The sequence below is a fragment of the Hyla sarda genome, unplaced genomic scaffold (genome assembly GCF_029499605.1).
Source record: "Hyla sarda isolate aHylSar1 unplaced genomic scaffold, aHylSar1.hap1 scaffold_391, whole genome shotgun sequence".
In the NCBI taxonomy this organism is placed as follows: domain Eukaryota; kingdom Metazoa; phylum Chordata; class Amphibia; order Anura; family Hylidae; genus Hyla; species Hyla sarda.
This window is the reverse complement of record NW_026610408.1, coordinates 39,946-65,219: the sequence shown is the minus strand read 5'-3', so window position 1 is coordinate 65,219 and position 25,274 is coordinate 39,946. Positions and strand designations below refer to the sequence as shown.

At 43.5% G+C, this 25,274-nt stretch overlaps 14 pseudogenes; all 14 read left to right on the top strand.

Moving 5' to 3' along the window:
* The first annotated feature begins 851 nt into the window (after window positions 1–851).
* On the top strand, window positions 852–1,117 carry LOC130332916 (U2 spliceosomal RNA; annotated as a pseudogene).
* Window positions 1,118–2,598: 1,481 nt separating this feature from the next.
* On the top strand, window positions 2,599–2,863 carry LOC130332900 (U2 spliceosomal RNA; annotated as a pseudogene).
* A 1,475-nt stretch (window positions 2,864–4,338) lies between these two features.
* Window positions 4,339–4,603, top strand: LOC130332899 (U2 spliceosomal RNA; annotated as a pseudogene).
* Window positions 4,604–6,076: 1,473 nt separating this feature from the next.
* On the top strand, window positions 6,077–6,340 carry LOC130332958 (U2 spliceosomal RNA; annotated as a pseudogene).
* Window positions 6,341–7,814: 1,474 nt separating this feature from the next.
* On the top strand, window positions 7,815–8,078 carry LOC130332956 (U2 spliceosomal RNA; annotated as a pseudogene).
* Window positions 8,079–9,567: 1,489 nt separating this feature from the next.
* On the top strand, window positions 9,568–9,831 carry LOC130332955 (U2 spliceosomal RNA; annotated as a pseudogene).
* A 1,480-nt stretch (window positions 9,832–11,311) lies between these two features.
* On the top strand, window positions 11,312–11,575 carry LOC130332808 (U2 spliceosomal RNA; annotated as a pseudogene).
* Window positions 11,576–13,051: 1,476 nt separating this feature from the next.
* LOC130332954 (U2 spliceosomal RNA) lies at window positions 13,052–13,315 on the top strand (annotated as a pseudogene).
* A 1,489-nt stretch (window positions 13,316–14,804) lies between these two features.
* Window positions 14,805–15,068, top strand: LOC130332921 (U2 spliceosomal RNA; annotated as a pseudogene).
* A 1,467-nt stretch (window positions 15,069–16,535) lies between these two features.
* LOC130332953 (U2 spliceosomal RNA) lies at window positions 16,536–16,799 on the top strand (annotated as a pseudogene).
* A 1,485-nt stretch (window positions 16,800–18,284) lies between these two features.
* Window positions 18,285–18,548, top strand: LOC130332952 (U2 spliceosomal RNA; annotated as a pseudogene).
* A 1,486-nt stretch (window positions 18,549–20,034) lies between these two features.
* LOC130332920 (U2 spliceosomal RNA) lies at window positions 20,035–20,298 on the top strand (annotated as a pseudogene).
* A 1,475-nt stretch (window positions 20,299–21,773) lies between these two features.
* LOC130332950 (U2 spliceosomal RNA) lies at window positions 21,774–22,037 on the top strand (annotated as a pseudogene).
* A 1,501-nt stretch (window positions 22,038–23,538) lies between these two features.
* On the top strand, window positions 23,539–23,802 carry LOC130332948 (U2 spliceosomal RNA; annotated as a pseudogene).
* The last annotated feature ends 1,472 nt before the right edge of the window (window positions 23,803–25,274 follow it).

Below are 25,274 nucleotides of genomic sequence, written 5' to 3'. Positions count from 1 at the left end.
AGTGAGTGATTGAGTGAGTGAGTGAGTGAGTGAGAACAAATGAGTTAAAGCAAGTGAGTGAGAGAGATCGAATGAATGAAAGTCTGAATGACAGAAAGAAAAAAGGATGAAGAAAGAAGCATGAAGAAAAAAAAATGTATATGGAGTTGCTGACATGAGTGCAATCTACAAAGCCGTTGAGGCTGATCCTCATGGGAGGATTATTGCACCAGGACCCATAGCACTTTTAAAATGCCATTCAATGCCACGGGCTAGATGTAAACTGCAGATGACCATGTTGTGGTAGTTACCATGGATACCCAAGTGATGTGTGAGCTAACACATAGGCCCAACAGATTCCAAGAAGGCCAGAATCACCAGCGGCACCACCATCGATTGTCAGGTCACCCGGATTCAGCAAATACCAGAGTCCAAAATGATGCAGGTTTATACTGTTAATTTTCAGTTTATCGTTACAGTTGGTGTTATTCCATGTCGGAAGGGACGCAGCTACAGCCAGTGGGGTAACTAGAGACAGGCAGGCAGCTATGTGCAACAAAGGTAGGCGTGTTGTTTTCATATGCAGATCTGAAATATTGTCTTATATGCAAGAGGAGGAGTGATGGGGGTTCAGGCAAAAGCCAGGCTATGGATTGCATTGCTAAATGCTCCATCAGAGTGCAATGGTCGCCTGTCCTTTTTTTAAGTGATGATGTGGGTTTAGCCTGTGCTGTATGTATGTATGGGTGGCTGACTGCCACCCACCCAGAAAGTGTATGGGAGGCTGGTTGGCTGCCAGCCTTCCTTCCATTCCTATGAGTAATGTGAGTGCTCATGAAGGGGACATGGTTGGGTCCACCCCTTTCCCGGTTATCCCCTCTAGGCCTTTTGGCTTAGATCAAGTGTAAAAAAAAAGAAAGGATCTTGCGACAGATCGCATCCTGAGGCACGTTTTTTTTTGTGTGAATACTTGCACTTGGGTGACTTGTGAGCACATACTGATACATACGTTCCCTATCTGGGGACCATAAATTAAATGGATTTTTGAGAAAGGGAGCTGATTTGGAAGCTTGCTTCTGTCGCCCTATGCATTGACCCGATGTGGCAGTATCTTCGGGTAGTGAACAGTGCACCACCCCATTCCAGTGTTAAACAAGAAAGATTCTCATTTAATCCTCCGTGGGTGAGAATTTGAGTTTGAGAATTGGAGACCAAAATGATGAGTTGCACTGACTGGTTTATGAACGTCTATTCATTTAGCGTTTTAATGACCATGTTTGCACACTGATTGGTGTAAAAAAATAAAATAAAACTAAATAATAATAATCTAGCACACCTGTGCAGGTTTGACATGACATGACAGGTAGCTGTCTTGTGGGTGGTGCTGAATCCTGTTAAATGACATGAGGGTCTCATGCCTATACACAAGGGTGTGTCATTGCTGTTGCTTGACCATGCATTGGTTTCTGTGGTCAGTGAATGATAAAAACAAAATTTACCATCCATTGATGGATGGGAAATCCGCCATGAGGCATTTGTTTTTAGAAACTGCTGCTCACAACCAATGTTGCAATGGAGTGTCTCCATCTGCTGGTGGTATTGGAAAGGCATTAGTGCTATGACAGGGTCTGAAGAAGAAGAAGAAGAAGAAGAAGAAGAAGAAGACGGAAAAAAATATATATAAAAAGAAAAAGAGAGAGAGAGAGAGAGAGACTGACTTAGTGAGCGAGTGAGTGAGAGAGTGAGAGTGAGTGAGAGTGAATGAGTGAGTGAGTGATTGAGTGAGTGAGTGAGTGAGTGAGAACAAATGAGTTAAAGCAAGTGAGTGAGAGAGATCGAATGAATGAAAGTCTGAATGACAGAAAGAAAAAAGGATGAAGAAAGAAGCATGAAGAAAAAAAAATGTATATGGAGTTGCTGACATGAGTGCAATCTACAAAGCCGTTGAGGCTGATCCTCATGGGAAGATTATTGCACCAGGACCCTTAGCACTTTTAAAATGCCATTCAATGCCACGGGCTAGATGTAAACTGCAGATGACCATGTTGTGGTAGTTACCATGGATACCCAAGTGATGTGTGAGCTAACACATAGGCCCAACAGATTCCAAGAAGGCCAGAATCACCAGCGGCACCACCATCGATTGTCAGGTCACCCGGATTCAGCAAATACCAGAGTCCAAAATGATGCAGGTTTATACTGTTAATTTTCAGTTTATCGTTACAGTTGGTGTTATTCCATGTCGGAAGGGACGCAGCTACAGCCAGTGGGGTAACTAGAGACAGGCAGGCAGCTATGTGCAACAAAGGTAGGCGTGTTGTTTTCATATGCAGATCTGAAATATTGTCTTATATGCAAGAGGAGGAGTGATGGGGGTTCAGGCAAAAGCCAGGCTATGGATTGCATTGCTAAATGCTCCATCAGAGTGCAATGGTCGCCTGTCCTTTTTTTAAGTGATGATGTGGGTTTAGCCTGTGCTGTATGTATGTATGGGTGGCTGACTGCCACCCACCCAGAAAGTGTATGGGAGGCTGGTTGGCTGCCAGCCTTCCTTCCATTCCTATGAGTAATGTGAGTGCTCATGAAGGGGACATGGTTGGGTCCACCCCTTTCCCGGTTATCCCCTCTAGGCCTTTTGGCTTAGATCAAGTGTAAAAAAAGAAAGGATCTTGCGACAGATCGCATCCTGAGGCACGTTTTTTTTTTGTGTGAATACTTGCACTTGGGTGACTTGTGAGCACATACTGATACATACGTTCCCTATCTGGGGACCATAAATTAAATGGATTTTTGAGAAAGGGAGCTGATTTGGAAGCTTGCTTCTGTCGCCCTATGCATTGACCCGATGTGGCAGTATCTTCGGGTAGTGAACAGTGCACCACCCCATTCCAGTGTTAAACAAGAAAGATTCTCATTTAATCCTCCGTGGGTGAGAATTTGAGTTTGAGAATTGGAGACCAAAATGATGAGTTGCACTGACTGGTTTATGAACGTCTATTCATTTAGCGTTTTAATGACCATGTTTGCACACTGATTGGTGTAAAAAAATAAAATAAAACTAAATAATAATAATCTAGCACACCTGTGCAGGTTTGACATGACATGACAGGTAGCTGTCTTGTGGGTGGTGCTGAATCCTGTTAAATGACATGAGGGTCTCATGCCTATACACAAGGGTGTGTCATTGCTGTTGCTTGACCATGCATTGGTTTCTGTGGTCAGTGAATGATAAAAACAAAATTTACCATCCATTGATGGATGGGAAATCCGCCATGAGGCATTTGTTTTTAGAAACTGCTGCTCACAACCAATGTTGCAATGGAGTGTCTCCATCTGCTGGTGGTATTGGAAAGGCATTAGTGCTATGACAGGGTCTGAAGAAGAAGAAGAAGAAGAAGAAGAAGACGGAAAAAAATATATATAAAAAGAAAAAGAGAGAGAGAGAGAGAGAGACTGACTTAGTGAGCGAGTGAGTGAGAGAGTGAGAGTGAGTGAGAGTGAATGAGTGAGTGAGTGATTGAGTGAGTGAGTGAGTGAGTGAGAACAAATGAGTTAAAGCAAGTGAGTGAGAGAGATCGAATGAATGAAAGTCTGAATGACAGAAAGAAAAAAGGATGAAGAAAGAAGCATGAAGAAAAAAAAATGTATATGGAGTTGCTGACATGAGTGCAATCTACAAAGCCGTTGAGGCTGATCCTCATGGGAAGATTATTGCACCAGGACCCTTAGCACTTTTAAAATGCCATTCAATGCCACGGGCTAGATGTAAACTGCAGATGACCATGTTGTGGTAGTTACCATGGATACCCAAGTGATGTGTGAGCTAACACATAGGCCCAACAGATTCCAAGAAGGCCAGAATCACCAGCGGCACCACCATCGATTGTCAGGTCACCCGGATTCAGCAAATACCAGAGTCCAAAATGATGCAGGTTTATACTGTTAATTTTCAGTTTATCGTTACAGTTGGTGTTATTCCATGTCGGAAGGGACGCAGCTACAGCCAGTGGGGTAACTAGAGACAGGCAGGCAGCTATGTGCAACAAAGGTAGGCGTGTTGTTTTCATATGCAGATCTGAAATATTGTCTTATATGCAAGAGGAGGAGTGATGGGGGTTCAGGCAAAAGCCAGGCTATGGATTGCATTGCTAAATGCTCCATCAGAGTGCAATGGTCGCCTGTCCTTTTTTTAAGTGATGATGTGGGTTTAGCCTGTGCTGTATGTATGTATGGGTGGCTGACTGCCACCCACCCAGAAAGTGTATGGGAGGCTGGTTGGCTGCCAGCCTTCCTTCCATTCCTATGAGTAATGTGAGTGCTCATGAAGGGGACATGGTTGGGTCCACCCCTTTCCCGGTTATCCCCTCTAGGCCTTTTGGCTTAGATCAAGTGTAAAAAAAGAAAGGATCTTGCGACAGATCGCATCCTGAGGCACGTTTTTTTTTTGTGTGAATACTTGCACTTGGGTGACTTGTGAGCACATACTGATACATACGTTCCCTATCTGGGGACCATAAATTAAATGGATTTTTGAGAAAGGGAGCTGATTTGGAAGCTTGCTTCTGTCGCCCTATGCATTGACCCGATGTGGCAGTATCTTCGGGTAGTGAACAGTGCACCACCCCATTCCAGTGTTAAACAAGAAAGATTCTCATTTAATCCTCCGTGGGTGAGAATTTGAGTTTGAGAATTGGAGACCAAAATGATGAGTTGCACTGACTGGTTTATGAACGTCTATTCATTTAGCGTTTTAATGACCATGTTTGCACACTGATTGGTGTAAAAAAATAAAATAAAACTAAATAATAATAATCTAGCACACCTGTGCAGGTTTGACATGACATGACAGGTAGCTGTCTTGTGGGTGGTGCTGAATCCTGTTAAATGACATGAGGGTCTCATGCCTATACACAAGGGTGTGTCATTGCTGTTGCTTGACCATGCATTGGTTTCTGTGGTCAGTGAATGATAAAAACAAAATTTACCATCCATTGATGGATGGGAAATCCGCCATGAGGCATTTGTTTTTAGAAACTGCTGCTCACAACCAATGTTGCAATGGAGTGTCTCCATCTGCTGGTGGTATTGGAAAGGCATTAGTGCTATGACAGGGTCTGAAGAAGAAGAAGAAGAAGAAGAAGAAGACGGAAAAAAATATATATAAAAAGAAAAAGAGAGAGAGAGAGAGAGACTGACTTAGTGAGCGAGTGAGTGAGAGAGTGAGAGTGAGTGAGAGTGAATGAGTGAGTGAGTGATTGAGTGAGTGAGTGAGTGAGTGAGAACAAATGAGTTAAAGCAAGTGAGTGAGAGAGATCGAATGAATGAAAGTCTGAATGACAGAAAGAAAAAAGGATGAAGAAAGAAGCATGAAGAAAAAAAAATGTATATGGAGTTGCTGACATGAGTGCAATCTACAAAGCCGTTGAGGCTGATCCTCATGGGAGGATTATTGCACCAGGACCCTTAGCACTTTTAAAATGCCATTCAATGCCACGGGCTAGATGTAAACTGCAGATGACCATGTTGTGGTAGTTACCATGGATACCCAAGTGATGTGTGAGCTAACACATAGGCCCAACAGATTCCAAGAAGGCCAGAATCACCAGCGGCACCACCATCGATTGTCAGGTCACCCGGATTCAGCAAATACCAGAGTCCAAAATGATGCAGGTTTATACTGTTAATTTTCAGTTTATCGTTACAGTTGGTGTTATTCCATGTCGGAAGGGACGCAGCTACAGCCAGTGGGGTAACTAGAGACAGGCAGGCAGCTATGTGCAACAAAGGTAGGCGTGTTGTTTTCATATGCAGATCTGAAATATTGTCTTATATGCAAGAGGAGGAGTGATGGGGGTTCAGGCAAAAGCCAGGCTATGGATTGCATTGCTAAATGCTCCATCAGAGTGCAATGGTCGCCTGTCCTTTTTTTAAGTGATGATGTGGGTTTAGCCTGTGCTGTATGTATGTATGGGTGGCTGACTGCCACCCACCCAGAAAGTGTATGGGAGGCTGGTTGGCTGCCAGCCTTCCTTCCATTCCTATGAGTAATGTGAGTGCTCATGAAGGGGACATGGTTGGGTCCACCCCTTTCCCGGTTATCCCCTCTAGGCCTTTTGGCTTAGATCAAGTGTAAAAAAAGAAAGGATCTTGCGACAGATCGCATCCTGAGGCACGTTTTTTTTTGTGTGAATACTTGCACTTGGGTGACTTGTGAGCACATACTGATACATACGTTCCCTATCTGGGGACCATAAATTAAATGGATTTTTGAGAAAGGGAGCTGATTTGGAAGCTTGCTTCTGTCGCCCTATGCATTGACCCGATGTGGCAGTATCTTCGGGTAGTGAACAGTGCACCACCCCATTCCAGTGTTAAACAAGAAAGATTCTCATTTAATCCTCCGTGGGTGAGAATTTGAGTTTGAGAATTGGAGACCAAAATGATGAGTTGCACTGACTGGTTTATGAACGTCTATTCATTTAGCGTTTTAATGACCATGTTTGCACACTGATTGGTGTAAAAAAATAAAATAAAACTAAATAATAATAATCTAGCACACCTGTGCAGGTTTGACATGACATGACAGGTAGCTGTCTTGTGGGTGGTGCTGAATCCTGTTAAATGACATGAGGGTCTCATGCCTATACACAAGGGTGTGTCATTGCTGTTGCTTGACCATGCATTGGTTTCTGTGGTCAGTGAATGATAAAAACAAAATTTACCATCCATTGATGGATGGGAAATCCGCCATGAGGCATTTGTTTTTAGAAACTGCTGCTCACAACCAATGTTGCAATGGAGTGTCTCCATCTGCTGGTGGTATTGGAAAGGCATTAGTGCTATGACAGGGTCTGAAGAAGAAGAAGAAGAAGAAGAAGACGGAAAAAAATATATATAAAAAGAAAAAGAGAGAGAGAGAGAGAGACTGACTTAGTGAGCGAGTGAGTGAGAGAGTGAGAGTGAGTGAGAGTGAATGAGTGAGTGAGTGATTGAGTGAGTGAGTGAGTGAGTGAGTGAGAACAAATGAGTTAAAGCAAGTGAGTGAGAGAGATCGAATGAATGAAAGTCTGAATGACAGAAAGAAAAAAGGATGAAGAAAGAAGCATGAAGAAAAAAAAATGTATATGGAGTTGCTGACATGAGTGCAATCTACAAAGCCGTTGAGGCTGATCCTCATGGGAGGATTATTGCACCAGGACCCTTAGCACTTTTAAAATGCCATTCAATGCCACGGGCTAGATGTAAACTGCAGATGACCATGTTGTGGTAGTTACCATGGATACCCAAGTGATGTGTGAGCTAACACATAGGCCCAACAGATTCCAAGAAGGCCAGAATCACCAGCGGCACCACCATCGATTGTCAGGTCACCCGGATTCAGCAAATACCAGAGTCCAAAATGATGCAGGTTTATACTGTTAATTTTCAGTTTATCGTTACAGTTGGTGTTATTCCATGTCGGAAGGGACGCAGCTACAGCCAGTGGGGTAACTAGAGACAGGCAGGCAGCTATGTGCAACAAAGGTAGGCGTGTTGTTTTCATATGCAGATCTGAAATATTGTCTTATATGCAAGAGGAGGAGTGATGGGGGTTCAGGCAAAAGCCAGGCTATGGATTGCATTGCTAAATGCTCCATCAGAGTGCAATGGTCGCCTGTCCTTTTTTTAAGTGATGATGTGGGTTTAGCCTGTGCTGTATGTATGTATGGGTGGCTGACTGCCACCCACCCAGAAAGTGTATGGGAGGCTGGTTGGCTGCCAGCCTTCCTTCCATTCCTATGAGTAATGTGAGTGCTCATGAAGGGGACATGGTTGGGTCCACCCCTTTCCCGGTTATCCCCTCTAGGCCTTTTGGCTTAGATCAAGTGTAAAAAAAGAAAGGATCTTGCGACAGATCGCATCCTGAGGCACGTTTTTTTTTGTGTGAATACTTGCACTTGGGTGACTTGTGAGCACATACTGATACATACGTTCCCTATCTGGGGACCATAAATTAAATGGATTTTTGAGAAAGGGAGCTGATTTGGAAGCTTGCTTCTGTCGCCCTATGCATTGACCCGATGTGGCAGTATCTTCGGGTAGTGAACAGTGCACCACCCCATTCCAGTGTTAAACAAGAAAGATTCTCATTTAATCCTCCGTGGGTGAGAATTTGAGTTTGAGAATTGGAGACCAAAATGATGAGTTGCACTGACTGGTTTATGAACGTCTATTCATTTAGCGTTTTAATGACCATGTTTGCACACTGATTGGTGTAAAAAAATAAAATAAAACTAAATAATAATAATCTAGCACACCTGTGCAGGTTTGACATGACATGACAGGTAGCTGTCTTGTGGGTGGTGCTGAATCCTGTTAAATGACATGAGGGTCTCATGCCTATACACAAGGGTGTGTCATTGCTGTTGCTTGACCATGCATTGGTTTCTGTGGTCAGTGAATGATAAAAACAAAATTTACCATCCATTGATGGATGGGAAATCCGCCATGAGGCATTTGTTTTTAGAAACTGCTGCTCACAACCAATGTTGCAATGGAGTGTCTCCATCTGCTGGTGGTATTGGAAAGGCATTAGTGCTATGACAGGGTCTGAAGAAGAAGAAGAAGAAGAAGAAGACGGAAAAAAATATATATAAAAAGAAAAAGAGAGAGAGAGAGAGAGACTGACTTAGTGAGCGAGTGAGTGAGAGAGTGAGAGTGAGTGAGAGTGAATGAGTGAGTGAGTGATTGAGTGAGTGAGTGAGTGAGTGAGAACAAATGAGTTAAAGCAAGTGAGTGAGAGAGATCGAATGAATGAAAGTCTGAATGACAGAAAGAAAAAAGGATGAAGAAAGAAGCATGAAGAAAAAAAAATGTATATGGAGTTGCTGACATGAGTGCAATCTACAAAGCCGTTGAGGCTGATCCTAGCCGTTGAGGCTGATCCTCATGGGAGGATTATTGCACCAGGACCCTTAGCACTTTTAAAATGCCATTCAATGCCACGGGCTAGATGTAAACTGCAGATGACCATGTTGTGGTAGTTACCATGGATACCCAAGTGATGTGTGAGCTAACACATAGGCCCAACAGATTCCAAGAAGGCCAGAATCACCAGCGGCACCACCATCGATTGTCAGGTCACCCGGATTCAGCAAATACCAGAGTCCAAAATGATGCAGGTTTATACTGTTAATTTTCAGTTTATCGTTACAGTTGGTGTTATTCCATGTCGGAAGGGACGCAGCTACAGCCAGTGGGGTAACTAGAGACAGGCAGGCAGCTATGTGCAACAAAGGTAGGCGTGTTGTTTTCATATGCAGATCTGAAATATTGTCTTATATGCAAGAGGAGGAGTGATGGGGGTTCAGGCAAAAGCCAGGCTATGGATTGCATTGCTAAATGCTCCATCAGAGTGCAATGGTCGCCTGTCCTTTTTTTAAGTGATGATGTGGGTTTAGCCTGTGCTGTATGTATGTATGGGTGGCTGACTGCCACCCACCCAGAAAGTGTATGGGAGGCTGGTTGGCTGCCAGCCTTCCTTCCATTCCTATGAGTAATGTGAGTGCTCATGAAGGGGACATGGTTGGGTCCACCCCTTTCCCGGTTATCCCCTCTAGGCCTTTTGGCTTAGATCAAGTGTAAAAAAAGAAAGGATCTTGCGACAGATCGCATCCTGAGGCACGTTTTTTTTTGTGTGAATACTTGCACTTGGGTGACTTGTGAGCACATACTGATACATACGTTCCCTATCTGGGGACCATAAATTAAATGGATTTTTGAGAAAGGGAGCTGATTTGGAAGCTTGCTTCTGTCGCCCTATGCATTGACCCGATGTGGCAGTATCTTCGGGTAGTGAACAGTGCACCACCCCATTCCAGTGTTAAACAAGAAAGATTCTCATTTAATCCTCCGTGGGTGAGAATTTGAGTTTGAGAATTGGAGACCAAAATGATGAGTTGCACTGACTGGTTTATGAACGTCTATTCATTTAGCGTTTTAATGACCATGTTTGCACACTGATTGGTGTAAAAAAATAAAATAAAACTAAATAATAATAATCTAGCACACCTGTGCAGGTTTGACATGACATGACAGGTAGCTGTCTTGTGGGTGGTGCTGAATCCTGTTAAATGACATGAGGGTCTCATGCCTATACACAAGGGTGTGTCATTGCTGTTGCTTGACCATGCATTGGTTTCTGTGGTCAGTGAATGATAAAAACAAAATTTACCATCCATTGATGGATGGGAAATCCGCCATGAGGCATTTGTTTTTAGAAACTGCTGCTCACAACCAATGTTGCAATGGAGTGTCTCCATCTGCTGGTGGTATTGGAAAGGCATTAGTGCTATGACAGGGTCTGAAGAAGAAGAAGAAGAAGAAGAAGAAGAAGACGGAAAAATATATATATAAAAAGAAAAAGAGAGAGAGAGAGAGAGACTGACTTAGTGAGCGAGTGAGTGAGAGAGTGAGAGTGAGTGAGAGTGAATGAGTGAGTGAGTGATTGAGTGAGTGAGTGAGTGAGTGAGTGAGAACAAATGAGTTAAAGCAAGTGAGTGAGAGAGATCGAATGAATGAAAGTCTGAATGACAGAAAGAAAAAAGGATGAAGAAAGAAGCATGAAGAAAAAAAAATGTATATGGAGTTGCTGACATGAGTGCAATCTACAAAGCCGTTGAGGCTGATCCTCATGGGAGGATTATTGCACCAGGACCCTTAGCACTTTTAAAATGCCATTCAATGCCACGGGCTAGATGTAAACTGCAGATGACCATGTTGTGGTAGTTACCATGGATACCCAAGTGATGTGTGAGCTAACACATAGGCCCAACAGATTCCAAGAAGGCCAGAATCACCAGCGGCACCACCATCGATTGTCAGGTCACCCGGATTCAGCAAATACCAGAGTCCAAAATGATGCAGGTTTATACTGTTAATTTTCAGTTTATCGTTACAGTTGGTGTTATTCCATGTCGGAAGGGACGCAGCTACAGCCAGTGGGGTAACTAGAGACAGGCAGGCAGCTATGTGCAACAAAGGTAGGCGTGTTGTTTTCATATGCAGATCTGAAATATTGTCTTATATGCAAGAGGAGGAGTGATGGGGGTTCAGGCAAAAGCCAGGCTATGGATTGCATTGCTAAATGCTCCATCAGAGTGCAATGGTCGCCTGTCCTTTTTTTAAGTGATGATGTGGGTTTAGCCTGTGCTGTATGTATGTATGGGTGGCTGACTGCCACCCACCCAGAAAGTGTATGGGAGGCTGGTTGGCTGCCAGCCTTCCTTCCATTCCTATGAGTAATGTGAGTGCTCATGAAGGGGACATGGTTGGGTCCACCCCTTTCCCGGTTATCCCCTCTAGGCCTTTTGGCTTAGATCAAGTGTAAAAAAAGAAAGGATCTTGCGACAGATTGCATCCTGAGGCACGTTTTTTTTTGTGTGAATACTTGCACTTGGGTGACTTGTGAGCACATACTGATACATACGTTCCCTATCTGGGGACCATAAATTAAATGGATTTTTGAGAAAGGGAGCTGATTTGGAAGCTTGCTTCTGTCGCCCTATGCATTGACCCGATGTGGCAGTATCTTCGGGTAGTGAACAGTGCACCACCCCATTCCAGTGTTAAACAAGAAAGATTCTCATTTAATCCTCCGTGGGTGAGAATTTGAGTTTGAGAATTGGAGACCAAAATGATGAGTTGCACTGACTGGTTTATGAACGTCTATTCATTTAGCGTTTTAATGACCATGTTTGCACACTGATTGGTGTAAAAAAATAAAATAAAACTAAATAATAATAATCTAGCACACCTGTGCAGGTTTGACATGACATGACAGGTAGCTGTCTTGTGGGTGGTGCTGAATCCTGTTAAATGACATGAGGGTCTCATGCCTATACACAAGGGTGTGTCATTGCTGTTGCTTGACCATGCATTGGTTTCTGTGGTCAGTGAATGATAAAAACAAAATTTACCATCCATTGATGGATGGGAAATCCGCCATGAGGCATTTGTTTTTAGAAACTGCTGCTCACAACCAATGTTGCAATGGAGTGTCTCCATCTGCTGGTGGTATTGGAAAGGCATTAGTGCTATGACAGGGTCTGAAGAAGAAGAAGAAGAAGAAGAAGAAGAAGACGGAAAAAAATATATATAAAAAGAAAAAGAGAGAGAGAGAGAGAGACTGACTTAGTGAGCGAGTGAGTGAGAGAGTGAGAGTGAGTGAGAGTGAATGAGTGAGTGAGTGATTGAGTGAGTGAGTGAGTGAGTGAGAACAAATGAGTTAAAGCAAGTGAGTGAGAGAGATCGAATGAATGAAAGTCTGAATGACAGAAAGAAAAAAGGATGAAGAAAGAAGCATGAAGAAAAAAAAATGTATATGGAGTTGCTGACATGAGTGCAATCTACAAAGCCGTTGAGGCTGATCCTCATGGGAGGATTATTGCACCAGGACCCTTAGCACTTTTAAAATGCCATTCAATGCCACGGGCTAGATGTAAACTGCAGATGACCATGTTGTGGTAGTTACCATGGATACCCAAGTGATGTGTGAGCTAACACATAGGCCCAACAGATTCCAAGAAGGCCAGAATCACCAGCGGCACCACCATCGATTGTCAGGTCACCCGGATTCAGCAAATACCAGAGTCCAAAATGATGCAGGTTTATACTGTTAATTTTCAGTTTATCGTTACAGTTGGTGTTATTCCATGTCGGAAGGGACGCAGCTACAGCCAGTGGGGTAACTAGAGACAGGCAGGCAGCTATGTGCAACAAAGGTAGGCGTGTTGTTTTCATATGCAGATCTGAAATATTGTCTTATATGCAAGAGGAGGAGTGATGGGGGTTCAGGCAAAAGCCAGGCTATGGATTGCATTGCTAAATGCTCCATCAGAGTGCAATGGTCGCCTGTCCTTTTTTTAAGTGATGATGTGGGTTTAGCCTGTGCTGTATGTATGTATGGGTGGCTGACTGCCACCCACCCAGAAAGTGTATGGGAGGCTGGTTGGCTGCCAGCCTTCCTTCCATTCCTATGAGTAATGTGAGTGCTCATGAAGGGGACATGGTTGGGTCCACCCCTTTCCCGGTTATCCCCTCTAGGCCTTTTGGCTTAGATCAAGTGTAAAAAAAGAAAGGATCTTGCGACAGATCGCATCCTGAGGCACGTTTTTTTTTGTGTGAATACTTGCACTTGGGTGACTTGTGAGCACATACTGATACATACGTTCCCTATCTGGGGACCATAAATTAAATGGATTTTTGAGAAAGGGAGCTGATTTGGAAGCTTGCTTCTGTCGCCCTATGCATTGACCCGATGTGGCAGTATCTTCGGGTAGTGAACAGTGCACCACCCCATTCCAGTGTTAAACAAGAAAGATTCTCATTTAATCCTCCGTGGGTGAGAATTTGAGTTTGAGAATTGGAGACCAAAATGATGAGTTGCACTGACTGGTTTATGAACGTCTATTCATTTAGCGTTTTAATGACCATGTTTGCACACTGATTGGTGTAAAAAAATAAAATAAAACTAAATAATAATAATCTAGCACACCTGTGCAGGTTTGACATGACATGACAGGTAGCTGTCTTGTGGGTGGTGCTGAATCCTGTTAAATGACATGAGGGTCTCATGCCTATACACAAGGGTGTGTCATTGCTGTTGCTTGACCATGCATTGGTTTCTGTGGTCAGTGAATGATAAAAACAAAATTTACCATCCATTGATGGATGGGAAATCCGCCATGAGGCATTTGTTTTTAGAAACTGCTGCTCACAACCAATGTTGCAATGGAGTGTCTCCATCTGCTGGTGGTATTGGAAAGGCATTAGTGCTATGACAGGGTCTGAAGAAGAAGAAGAAGAAGAAGAAGAAGAAGAAGAAGAAGACGGAAAAAAATATATATAAAAAGAAAAAGAGAGAGAGAGAGAGAGACTGACTTAGTGAGCGAGTGAGTGAGAGAGTGAGAGTGAGTGAGAGTGAATGAGTGAGTGAGTGATTGAGTGAGTGAGAGAGTGAGTGAGTGAGAACAAATGAGTTAAAGCAAGTGAGTGAGAGAGATCGAATGAATGAAAGTCTGAATGACAGAAAGAAAAAAGGATGAAGAAAGAAGCATGAAGAAAAAAAAATGTATATGGAGTTGCTGACATGAGTGCAATCTACAAAGCCGTTGAGGCTGATCCTCATGGGAGGATTATTGCACCAGGACCCTTAGCACTTTTAAAATGCCATTCAATGCCACGGGCTAGATGTAAACTGCAGATGACCATGTTGTGGTAGTTACCATGGATACCCAAGTGATGTGTGAGCTAACACATAGGCCCAACAGATTCCAAGAAGGCCAGAATCACCAGCGGCACCACCATCGATTGTCAGGTCACCCGGATTCAGCAAATACCAGAGTCCAAAATGATGCAGGTTTATACTGTTAATTTTCAGTTTATCGTTACAGTTGGTGTTATTCCATGTCGGAAGGGACGCAGCTACAGCCAGTGGGGTAACTAGAGACAGGCAGGCAGCTATGTGCAACAAAGGTAGGCGTGTTGTTTTCATATGCAGATCTGAAATATTGTCTTATATGCAAGAGGAGGAGTGATGGGGGTTCAGGCAAAAGCCAGGCTATGGATTGCATTGCTAAATGCTCCATCAGAGTGCAATGGTCGCCTGTCCTTTTTTTAAGTGATGATGTGGGTTTAGCCTGTGCTGTATGTATGTATGGGTGGCTGACTGCCACCCACCCAGAAAGTGTATGGGAGGCTGGTTGGCTGCCAGCCTTCCTTCCATTCCTATGAGTAATGTGAGTGCTCATGAAGGGGACATGGTTGGGTCCACCCCTTTCCCGGTTATCCCCTCTAGGCCTTTTGGCTTAGATCAAGTGTAAAAAAAGAAAGGATCTTGCGACAGATCGCATCCTGAGGCACGTTTTTTTTTGTGTGAATACTTGCACTTGGGTGACTTGTGAGCACATACTGATACATACGTTCCCTATCTGGGGACCATAAATTAAATGGATTTTTGAGAAAGGGAGATGATTTGGAAGCTTGCTTCTGTCGCCCTATGCATTGACCCGATGTGGCAGTATCTTCGGGTAGTGAACAGTGCACCACCCCATTCCAGTGTTAAACAAGAAAGATTCTCATTTAATCCTCCGTGGGTGAGAATTTGAGTTTGAGAATTGGAGACCAAAATGATGAGTTGCACTGACTGGTTTATGAACGTCTATTCATTTAGCGTTTTAATGACCATGTTTGCACACTGATTGGTGTAAAAAAATAAAATAAAACTAAATAATAATAATCTAGCACACCTGTGCAGGTTTGACATGACATGACAGGTAGCAGTCTTGTGGGTGGTGCTGAATCCTGTTAAATGACATGAGGGTCTCATGCCTATACACAAGGGTGTGTCATTGCTGTTGCTTGACCATGCATTGGTTTCTGTGGTCAGTGAATGATAAAAACAAAATTTACCATCCATTGATGGATGGGAAATCCGCCATGAGGCATTTGTTTTTAGAAACTGCTGCTCACAACCAATGTTGCAATGGAGTGTCTCCATCTGCTGGTGGTATTGGAAAGGCATTAGTGCTATGACAGGGTCTGAAGAAGAAGAAGAAGAAGAAGACGGAAAAAAATATATATAAAAAGAAAAAGAGAGAGAGAGAGAGAGACTGACTTAGTGAGCGAGTGAGTGAGAGAGTGAGAGTGAGTGAGAGTGAATGAGTGAGTGAGTGATTGAGTGAGTGAGTGAGTGAGTGAGAACAAATGAGTTAAAGCAAGTGAGTGAGAGAGATCGAATGAATGAAAGTCTGAATGACAGAAAGAAAAAAGGATGAAGAAAGAAGCATGAAGAAAAAAAAATGTATATGGAGTTGCTGACATGAGTGCAATCTACAAAGCCGTTGAGGCTGATCCTCATGGGAGGATTATTGCACCAGGACCCTTAGCACTTTTAAAATGCCATTCAATGCCACGGGCTAGATGTAAACTGCAGATGACCATGTTGTGGTAGTTACCATGGATACCCAAGTGATGTGTGAGCTAACACATAGGCCCAACAGATTCCAAGAAGGCCAGAATCACCAGCGGCACCACCATCGATTGTCAGGTCACCCGGATTCAGCAAATACCAGAGTCCAAAATGATGCAGGTTTATACTGTTAATTTTCAGTTTATCGTTACAGTTGGTGTTATTCCATGTCGGAAGGGACGCAGCTACAGCCAGTGGGGTAACTAGAGACAGGCAGGCAGCTATGTGCAACAAAGGTAGGCGTGTTGTTTTCATATGCAGATCTGAAATATTGTCTTATATGCAAGAGGAGGAGTGATGGGGGTTCAGGCAAAAGCCAGGCTATGGATTGCATTGCTAAATGCTCCATCAGAGTGCAATGGTCGCCTGTCCTTTTTTTAAGTGATGATGTGGGTTTAGCCTGTGCTGTATGTATGTATGGGTGGCTGACTGCCACCCACCCAGAAAGTGTATGGGAGGCTGGTTGGCTGCCAGCCTTCCTTCCATTCCTATGAGTAATGTGAGTGCTCATGAAGGGGACATGGTTGGGTCCACCCCTTTCCCGGTTATCCCCTCTAGGCCTTTTGGCTTAGATCAAGTGTAAAAAAAGAAAGGATCTTGCGACAGATCGCATCCTGAGGCACGTTTTTTTTTGTGTGAATACTTGCACTTGGGTGACTTGTGAGCACATACTGATACATACGTTCCCTATCTGGGGACCATAAATTAAATGGATTTTTGAGAAAGGGAGCTGATTTGGAAGCTTGCTTCTGTCGCCCTATGCATTGACCCGATGTGGCAGTATCTTCGGGTAGTGAACAGTGCACCACCCCATTCCAGTGTTAAACAAGAAAGATTCTCATTTAATCCTCCGTGGGTGAGAATTTGAGTTTGAGAATTGGAGACCAAAATGATGAGTTGCACTGACTGGTTTATGAACGTCTATTCATTTAGCGTTTTAATGACCATGTTTGCACACTGATTGGTGTAAAAAAATAAAATAAAACTAAATAATAATAATCTAGCACACCTGTGCAGGTTTGACATGACATGACAGGTAGCAGTCTTGTGGGTGGTGCTGAATCCTGTTAAATGACATGAGGGTCCCATGCCTATACACAAGGGTGTGTCATTGCTGTTGCTTGACCATGCATTGGTTTCTGTGGTCAGTGAATGATAAAAACAAAATTTACCATCCATTGATGGATGGGAAATCCGCCATGAGGCATTTGTTTTTAGAAACTGCTGCTCACAACCAATGTTGCAATGGAGTGTCTCCATCTGCTGGTGGTATTGGAAAGGCATTAGTGCTATGACAGGGTCTGAAGAAGAAGAAGAAGAAGAAGAAGAAGAAGAAGAAGAAGACGGAAAAAAATATATATAAAAAGAAAAAGAGAGAGAGAGAGAGAGACTGACTTAGTGAGCGAGTGAGTGAGAGAGTGAGAGTGAGTGAGAGTGAATGAGTGAGTGAGTGATTGAGTGAGTGAGTGAGTGAGTGAGAACAAATGAGTTAAAGCAAGTGAGTGAGAGAGATCGAATGAATGAAAGTCTGAATGACAGAAAGAAAAAAGGATGAAGAAAGAAGCATGAAGAAAAAAAAATGTATATGGAGTTGCTGACATGAGTGCAATCTACAAAGCCGTTGAGGCTGATCCTCATGGGAGGATTATTGCACCAGGACCCTTAGCACTTTTAAAATGCCATTCAATGCCACGGGCTAGATGTAAACTGCAGATGACCATGTTGTGGTAGTTACCATGGATACCCAAGTGATGTGTGAGCTAACACATAGGCCCAACAGATTCCAAGAAGGCCAGAATCACCAGCGGCACCACCATCGATTGTCAGGTCACCCGGATTCAGCAAATACCAGAGTCCAAAATGATGCAGGTTTATACTGTTAATTTTCAGTTTATCGTTACAGTTGGTGTTATTCCATGTCGGAAGGGACGCAGCTACAGCCAGTGGGGTAACTAGAGACAGGCAGGCAGCTATGTGCAACAAAGGTAGGCGTGTTGTTTTCATATGCAGATCTGAAATATTGTCTTATATGCAAGAGGAGGAGTGATGGGGGTTCAGGCAAAAGCCAGGCTATGGATTGCATTGCTAAATGCTCCATCAGAGTGCAATGGTCGCCTGTCCTTTTTTTAAGTGATGATGTGGGTTTAGCCTGTGCTGTATGTATGTATGGGTGGCTGACTGCCACCCACCCAGAAAGTGTATGGGAGGCTGGTTGGCTGCCAGCCTTCCTTCCATTCCTATGAGTAATGTGAGTGCTCATGAAGGGGACATGGTTGGGTCCACCCCTTTCCCGGTTATCCCCTCTAGGCCTTTTGGCTTAGATCAAGTGTAAAAAAAGAAAGGATCTTGCGACAGATCGCATCCTGAGGCACGTTTTTTTTTGTGTGAATACTTGCACTTGGGTGACTTGTGAGCACATACTGATACATACGTTCCCTATCTGGGGACCATAAATTAAATGGATTTTTGAGAAAGGGAGCTGATTTGGAAGCTTGCTTCTGTCGCCCTATGCATTGACCCGATGTGGCAGTATCTTCGGGTAGTGAACAGTGCACCACCCCATTCCAGTGTTAAACAAGAAAGATTCTCATTTAATCCTCCGTGGGTGAGAATTTGAGTTTGAGAATTGGAGACCAAAATGATGAGTTGCACTGACTGGTTTATGAACGTCTATTCATTTAGCGTTTTAATGACCATGTTTGCACACTGATTGGTGTAAAAAAATAAAATAAAACTAAATAATAATAATCTAGCACACCTGTGCAGGTTTGACATGACATGACAGGTAGCTGTCTTGTGGGTGGTGCTGAATCCTGTTAAATGACATGAGGGTCTCATGCCTATACACAAGGGTGTGTCATTGCTGTTGCTTGACCATGCATTGGTTTCTGTGGTCAGTGAATGATAAAAACAAAATTTACCATCCATTGATGGATGGGAAATCCGCCATGAGGCATTTGTTTTTAGAAACTGCTGCTCACAACCAATGTTGCAATGGAGTGTCTCCATCTGCTGGTGGTATTGGAAAGGCATTAGTGCTATGACAGGGTCTGAAGAAGAAGAAGAAGAAGAAGAAGAAGAAGAAGAAGAAGAAGACGGAAAAAAATATATATAAAAAGAAAAAGAGAGAGAGAGAGAGACTGACTTAGTGAGCGAGTGAGTGAGAGAGTGAGAGTGAGTGAGAGTGAATGAGTGAGTGAGTGATTGAGTGAGTGAGTGAGTGAGTGAGAACAAATGAGTTAAAGCAAGTGAGTGAGAGAGATCGAATGAATGAAAGTCTGAATGACAGAAAGAAAAAAGGATGAAGAAAGAAGCATGAAGAAAAAAAAATGTATATGGAGTTGCTGACATGAGTGCAATCTACAAAGCCGTTGAGGCTGATCCTCATGGGAGGATTATTGCACCAGGACCCTTAGCACTTTTAAAATGCCATTCAATGCCACGGGCTAGATGTAAACTGCAGATGACCATGTTGTGGTAGTTACCATGGATACCCAAGTGATGTGTGAGCTAACACATAGGCCCAACAGATTCCAAGAAGGCCAGAATCACCAGCGGCACCACCATCGATTGTCAGGTCACCCGGATTCAGCAAATACCAGAGTCCAAAATGATGCAGGTTTATACTGTTAATTTTCAGTTTATCGTTACAGTTGGTGTTATTCCATGTCGGAAGGGACGCAGCTACAGCCAGTGGGGTAACTAGAGACAGGCAGGCAGCTATGTGCAACAAAGGTAGGCGTGTTGTTTTCATATGCAGATCTGAAATATTGTCTTATATGCAAGAGGAGGAGTGATGGGGGTTCAGGCAAAAGCCAGGCTATGGATTGCATTGCTAAATGCTCCATCAGAGTGCAATGGTCGCCTGTCCTTTTTTTAAGTGATGATGTGGGTTTAGCCTGTGCTGTATGTATGTATGGGTGGCTGACTGCCACCCACCCAGAAAGTGTATGGGAGGCTGGTTGGCTGCCAGCCTTCCTTCCATTCCTATGAGTAATGTGAGTGCTCATGAAGGGGACATGGTTGGGTCCACCCCTTTCCCGGTTATCCCCTCTAGGCCTTTTGGCTTAGATCAAGTGTAAAAAAAGAAAGGATCTTGCGACAGATCGCATCCTGAGGCACGTTTTTTTTTGTGTGAATACTTGCACTTGGGTGACTTGTGAGCACATACTGATACATACGTTCCCTATCTGGGGACCATAAATTAAATGGATTTTTGAGAAAGGGAGATGATTTGGAAGCTTGCTTCTGTCGCCCTATGCATTGACCCGATGTGGCAGTATCTTCGGGTAGTGAACAGTGCACCACCCCATTCCAGTGTTAAACAAGAAAGATTCTCATTTAATCCTCCGTGGGTGAGAATTTGAGTTTGAGAATTGGAGACCAAAATGATGAGTTGCACTGACTGGTTTATGAACGTCTATTCATTTAGCGTTTTAATGACCATGTTTGCACACTGATTGGTGTAAAAAAATAAAATAAAACTAAATAATAATAATCTAGCACACCTGTGCAGGTTTGACATGACATGACAGGTAGCTGTCTTGTGGGTGGTGCTGAATCCTGTTAAATGACATGAGGGTCTCATGCCTATACACAAGGGTGTGTCATTGCTGTTGCTTGACCATGCATTGGTTTCTGTGGTCAGTGAATGATAAAAACAAAATTTACCATCCATTGATGGATGGGAAATCCGCCATGAGGCATTTGTTTTTAGAAACTGCTGCTCACAACCAATGTTGCAATGGAGTGTCTCCATCTGCTGGTGGTATTGGAAAGGCATTAGTGCTATGACAGGGTCTGAAGAAGAAGAAGAAGAAGAAGAAGAAGACGGAAAAAAATATATATAAAAAGAAAAAGAGAGAGAGAGAGAGAGAGACTGACTTAGTGAGCGAGTGAGTGAGAGAGTGAGAGTGAGTGAGAGTGAATGAGTGAGTGAGTGATTGAGTGAGTGAGTGAGTGAGTGACAACAAATGAGTTAAAGCAAGTGAGTGAGAGAGATCGAATGAATGAAAGTCTGAATGACAGAAAGAAAAAAGGATGAAGAAAGAAGCATGAAGAAAAAAAAATGTATATGGAGTTGCTGACATGAGTGCAATCTACAAAGCCGTTGAGGCTGATCCTCATGGGAGGATTATTGCACCAGGACCCTTAGCACTTTTAAAATGCCATTCAATGCCACGGGCTAGATGTAAACTGCAGATGACCATGTTGTGGTAGTTACCATGGATACCCAAGTGATGTGTGAGCTAACACATAGGCCCAACAGATTCCAAGAAGGCCAGAATCACCAGCGGCACCACCATCGATTGTCAGGTCACCCGGATTCAGCAAATACCAGAGTCCAAAATGATGCAGGTTTATACTGTTAATTTTCAGTTTATCGTTACAGTTGGTGTTATTCCATGTCGGAAGGGACGCAGCTACAGCCAGTGGGGTAACTAGAGACAGGCAGGCAGCTATGTGCAACAAAGGTAGGCGTGTTGTTTTCATATGCAGATCTGAAATATTGTCTTATATGCAAGAGGAGGAGTGATGGGGGTTCAGGCAAAAGCCAGGCTATGGATTGCATTGCTAAATGCTCCATCAGAGTGCAATGGTCGCCTGTCCTTTTTTTAAGTGATGATGTGGGTTTAGCCTGTGCTGTATGTATGTATGGGTGGCTGACTGCCACCCACCCAGAAAGTGTATGGGAGGCTGGTTGGCTGCCAGCCTTCCTTCCATTCCTATGAGTAATGTGAGTGCTCATGAAGGGGACATGGTTGGGTCCACCCCTTTCCCGGTTATCCCCTCTAGGCCTTTTGGCTTAGATCAAGTGTAAAAAAAGAAAGGATCTTGCGACAGATCGCATCCTGAGGCACGTTTTTTTTTGTGTGAATACTTGCACTTGGGTGACTTGTGAGCACATACTGATACATACGTTCCCTATCTGGGGACCATAAATTAAATGGATTTTTGAGAAAGGGAGCTGATTTGGAAGCTTGCTTCTGTCGCCCTATGCATTGACCCGATGTGGCAGTATCTTCGGGTAGTGAACAGTGCACCACCCCATTCCAGTGTTAAACAAGAAAGATTCTCATTTAATCCTCCGTGGGTGAGAATTTGAGTTTGAGAATTGGAGACCAAAATGATGAGTTGCACTGACTGGTTTATGAACGTCTATTCATTTAGCGTTTTAATGACCATGTTTGCACACTGATTGGTGTAAAAAAATAAAATAAAACTAAATAATAATAATCTAGCACACCTGTGCAGGTTTGACATGACATGACAGGTAGCTGTCTTGTGGGTGGTGCTGAATCCTGTTAAATGACATGAGGGTCTCATGCCTATACACAAGGGTGTGTCATTGCTGTTGCTTGACCATGCATTGGTTTCTGTGGTCAGTGAATGATAAAAACAAAATTTACCATCCATTGATGGATGGGAAATCCGCCATGAGGCATTTGTTTTTAGAAACTGCTGCTCACAACCAATGTTGCAATGGAGTGTCTCCATCTGCTGGTGGTATTGGAAAGGCATTAGTGCTATGACAGGGTCTGAAGAAGAAGAAGAAGAAGAAGAAGAAGAGAAGAAGAAGAAGAAGAAGAAGAAGACGGAAAAAAATATATATAAAAAGAAAAGAGAGAGAGAGAGAGAGACTGACTTAGTGAGCGAGTGAGTGAGAGAGTGAGAGTGAGTGAGAGTGAATGAGTGAGTGAGTGATGAGTGAGTGAGTGAGTGAGTGAGTGAGAACAAATGAGTTAAAGCAAGTGAGTGAGAGAGATCGAATGAATGAAAGTCTGAATGACAGAAAGAAAAAAGGATGAAGAAAGAAGCATGAAGAAAAAAAAATGTATATGGAGTTGCTGACATGAGTGCAATCTACAAAGCCGTTGAGGCTGATCCTCATGGGAGGATTATTGCACCAGGACCCTTAGCACTTTTAAAATGCCATTCAATGCCACGGGCTAGATGTAAACTGCAGATGACCATGTTGTGGTAGTTACCATGGATACCCAAGTGATGTGTGAGCTAACACATAGGCCCAACAGATTCCAAGAAGGCCAGAATCACCAGCGGCACCACCATCGATTGTCAGGTCACCCGGATTCAGCAAATACCAGAGTCCAAAATGATGCAGGTTTATACTGTTAATTTTCAGTTTATCGTTACAGTTGGTGTTATTCCATGTCGGAAGGGACGCAGCTACAGCCAGTGGGGTAACTAGAGACAGGCAGGCAGCTATGTGCAACAAAGGTAGGCGTGTTGTTTTCATATGCAGATCTGAAATATTGTCTTATATGCAAGAGGAGGAGTGATGGGGGTTCAGGCAAAAGCCAGGCTATGGATTGCATTGCTAAATGCTCCATCAGAGTGCAATGGTCGCCTGTCCTTTTTTTAAGTGATGATGTGGGTTTAGCCTGTGCTGTATGTATGTATGGGTGGCTGACTGCCACCCACCCAGAAAGTGTATGGGAGGCTGGTTGGCTGCCAGCCTTCCTTCCATTCCTATGAGTAATGTGAGTGCTCATGAAGGGGACATGGTTGGGTCCACCCCTTTCCCGGTTATCCCCTCTAGGCCTTTTGGCTTAGATCAAGTGTAAAAAAAGAAAGGATCTTGCGACAGATCGCATCCTGAGGCACGTTTTTTTTTGTGTGAATACTTGCACTTGGGTGACTTGTGAGCACATACTGATACATACGTTCCCTATCTGGGGACCATAAATTAAATGGATTTTTGAGAAAGGGAGCTGATTTGGAAGCTTGCTTCTGTCGCCCTATGCATTGACCCGATGTGGCAGTATCTTCGGGTAGTGAACAGTGCACCACCCCATTCCAGTGTTAAACAAGAAAGATTCTCATTTAATCCTCCGTGGGTGAGAATTTGAGTTTGAGAATTGGAGACCAAAATGATGAGTTGCACTGACTGGTTTATGAACGTCTATTCATTTAGCGTTTTAATGACCATGTTTGCACACTGATTGGTGTAAAAAAATAAAATAAAACTAAATAATAATAATCTAGCACACCTGTGCAGGTTTGACATGACATGACAGGTAGCAGTCTTGTGGGTGGTGCTGAATCCTGTTAAATGACATGAGGGTCTCATGCCTATACACAAGGGTGTGTCATTGCTGTTGCTTGACCATGCATTGGTTTCTGTGGTCAGTGAATGATAAAAACAAAATTTACCATCCATTGATGGATGGGAAATCCGCCATGAGGCATTTGTTTTTAGAAACTGCTGCTCACAACCAATGTTGCAATGGAGTGTCTCCATCTGCTGGTGGTATTGGAAAGGCATTAGTGCTATGACAGGGTCTGAAGAAGAAGAAGAAGAAGAAGAAGAAGAAGACGGAAAAAAATATATATAAAAAGAAAAAGAGAGAGAGAGAGAGAGACTGACTTAGTGAGCGAGTGAGTGAGAGAGTGAGAGTGAGTGAGAGTGAATGAGTGAGTGAGTGATTGAGTGAGTGAGTGAGTGAGTGAGTGAGAACAAATGAGTTAAAGCAAGTGAGTGAGAGAGATCGAATGAATGAAAGTCTGAATGACAGAAAGAAAAAAGGATGAAGAAAGAAGCATGAAGAAAAAAAAATGTATATGGAGTTGCTGACATGAGTGCAATCTACAAAGCCGTTGAGGCTGATCCTCATGGGAGGATTATTGCACCAGGACCCTTAGCACTTTTAAAATGCCATTCAATGCCACGGGCTAGATGTAAACTGCAGATGACCATGTTGTGGTAGTTACCATGGATACCCAAGTGATGTGTGAGCTAACACATAGGCCCAACAGATTCCAAGAAGGCCAGAATCACCAGCGGCACCACCATCGATTGTCAGGTCACCCGGATTCAGCAAATACCAGAGTCCAAAATGATGCAGGTTTATACTGTTAATTTTCAGTTTATCGTTACAGTTGGTGTTATTCCATGTCGGAAGGGACGCAGCTACAGCCAGTGGGGTAACTAGAGACAGGCAGGCAGCTATGTGCAACAAAGGTAGGCGTGTTGTTTTCATATGCAGATCTGAAATATTGTCTTATATGCAAGAGGAGGAGTGATGGGGGTTCAGGCAAAAGCCAGGCTATGGATTGCATTGCTAAATGCTCCATCAGAGTGCAATGGTCGCCTGTCCTTTTTTTAAGTGATGATGTGGGTTTAGCCTGTGCTGTATGTATGTATGGGTGGCTGACTGCCACCCACCCAGAAAGTGTATGGGAGGCTGGTTGGCTGCCAGCCTTCCTTCCATTCCTATGAGTAATGTGAGTGCTCATGAAGGGGACATGGTTGGGTCCACCCCTT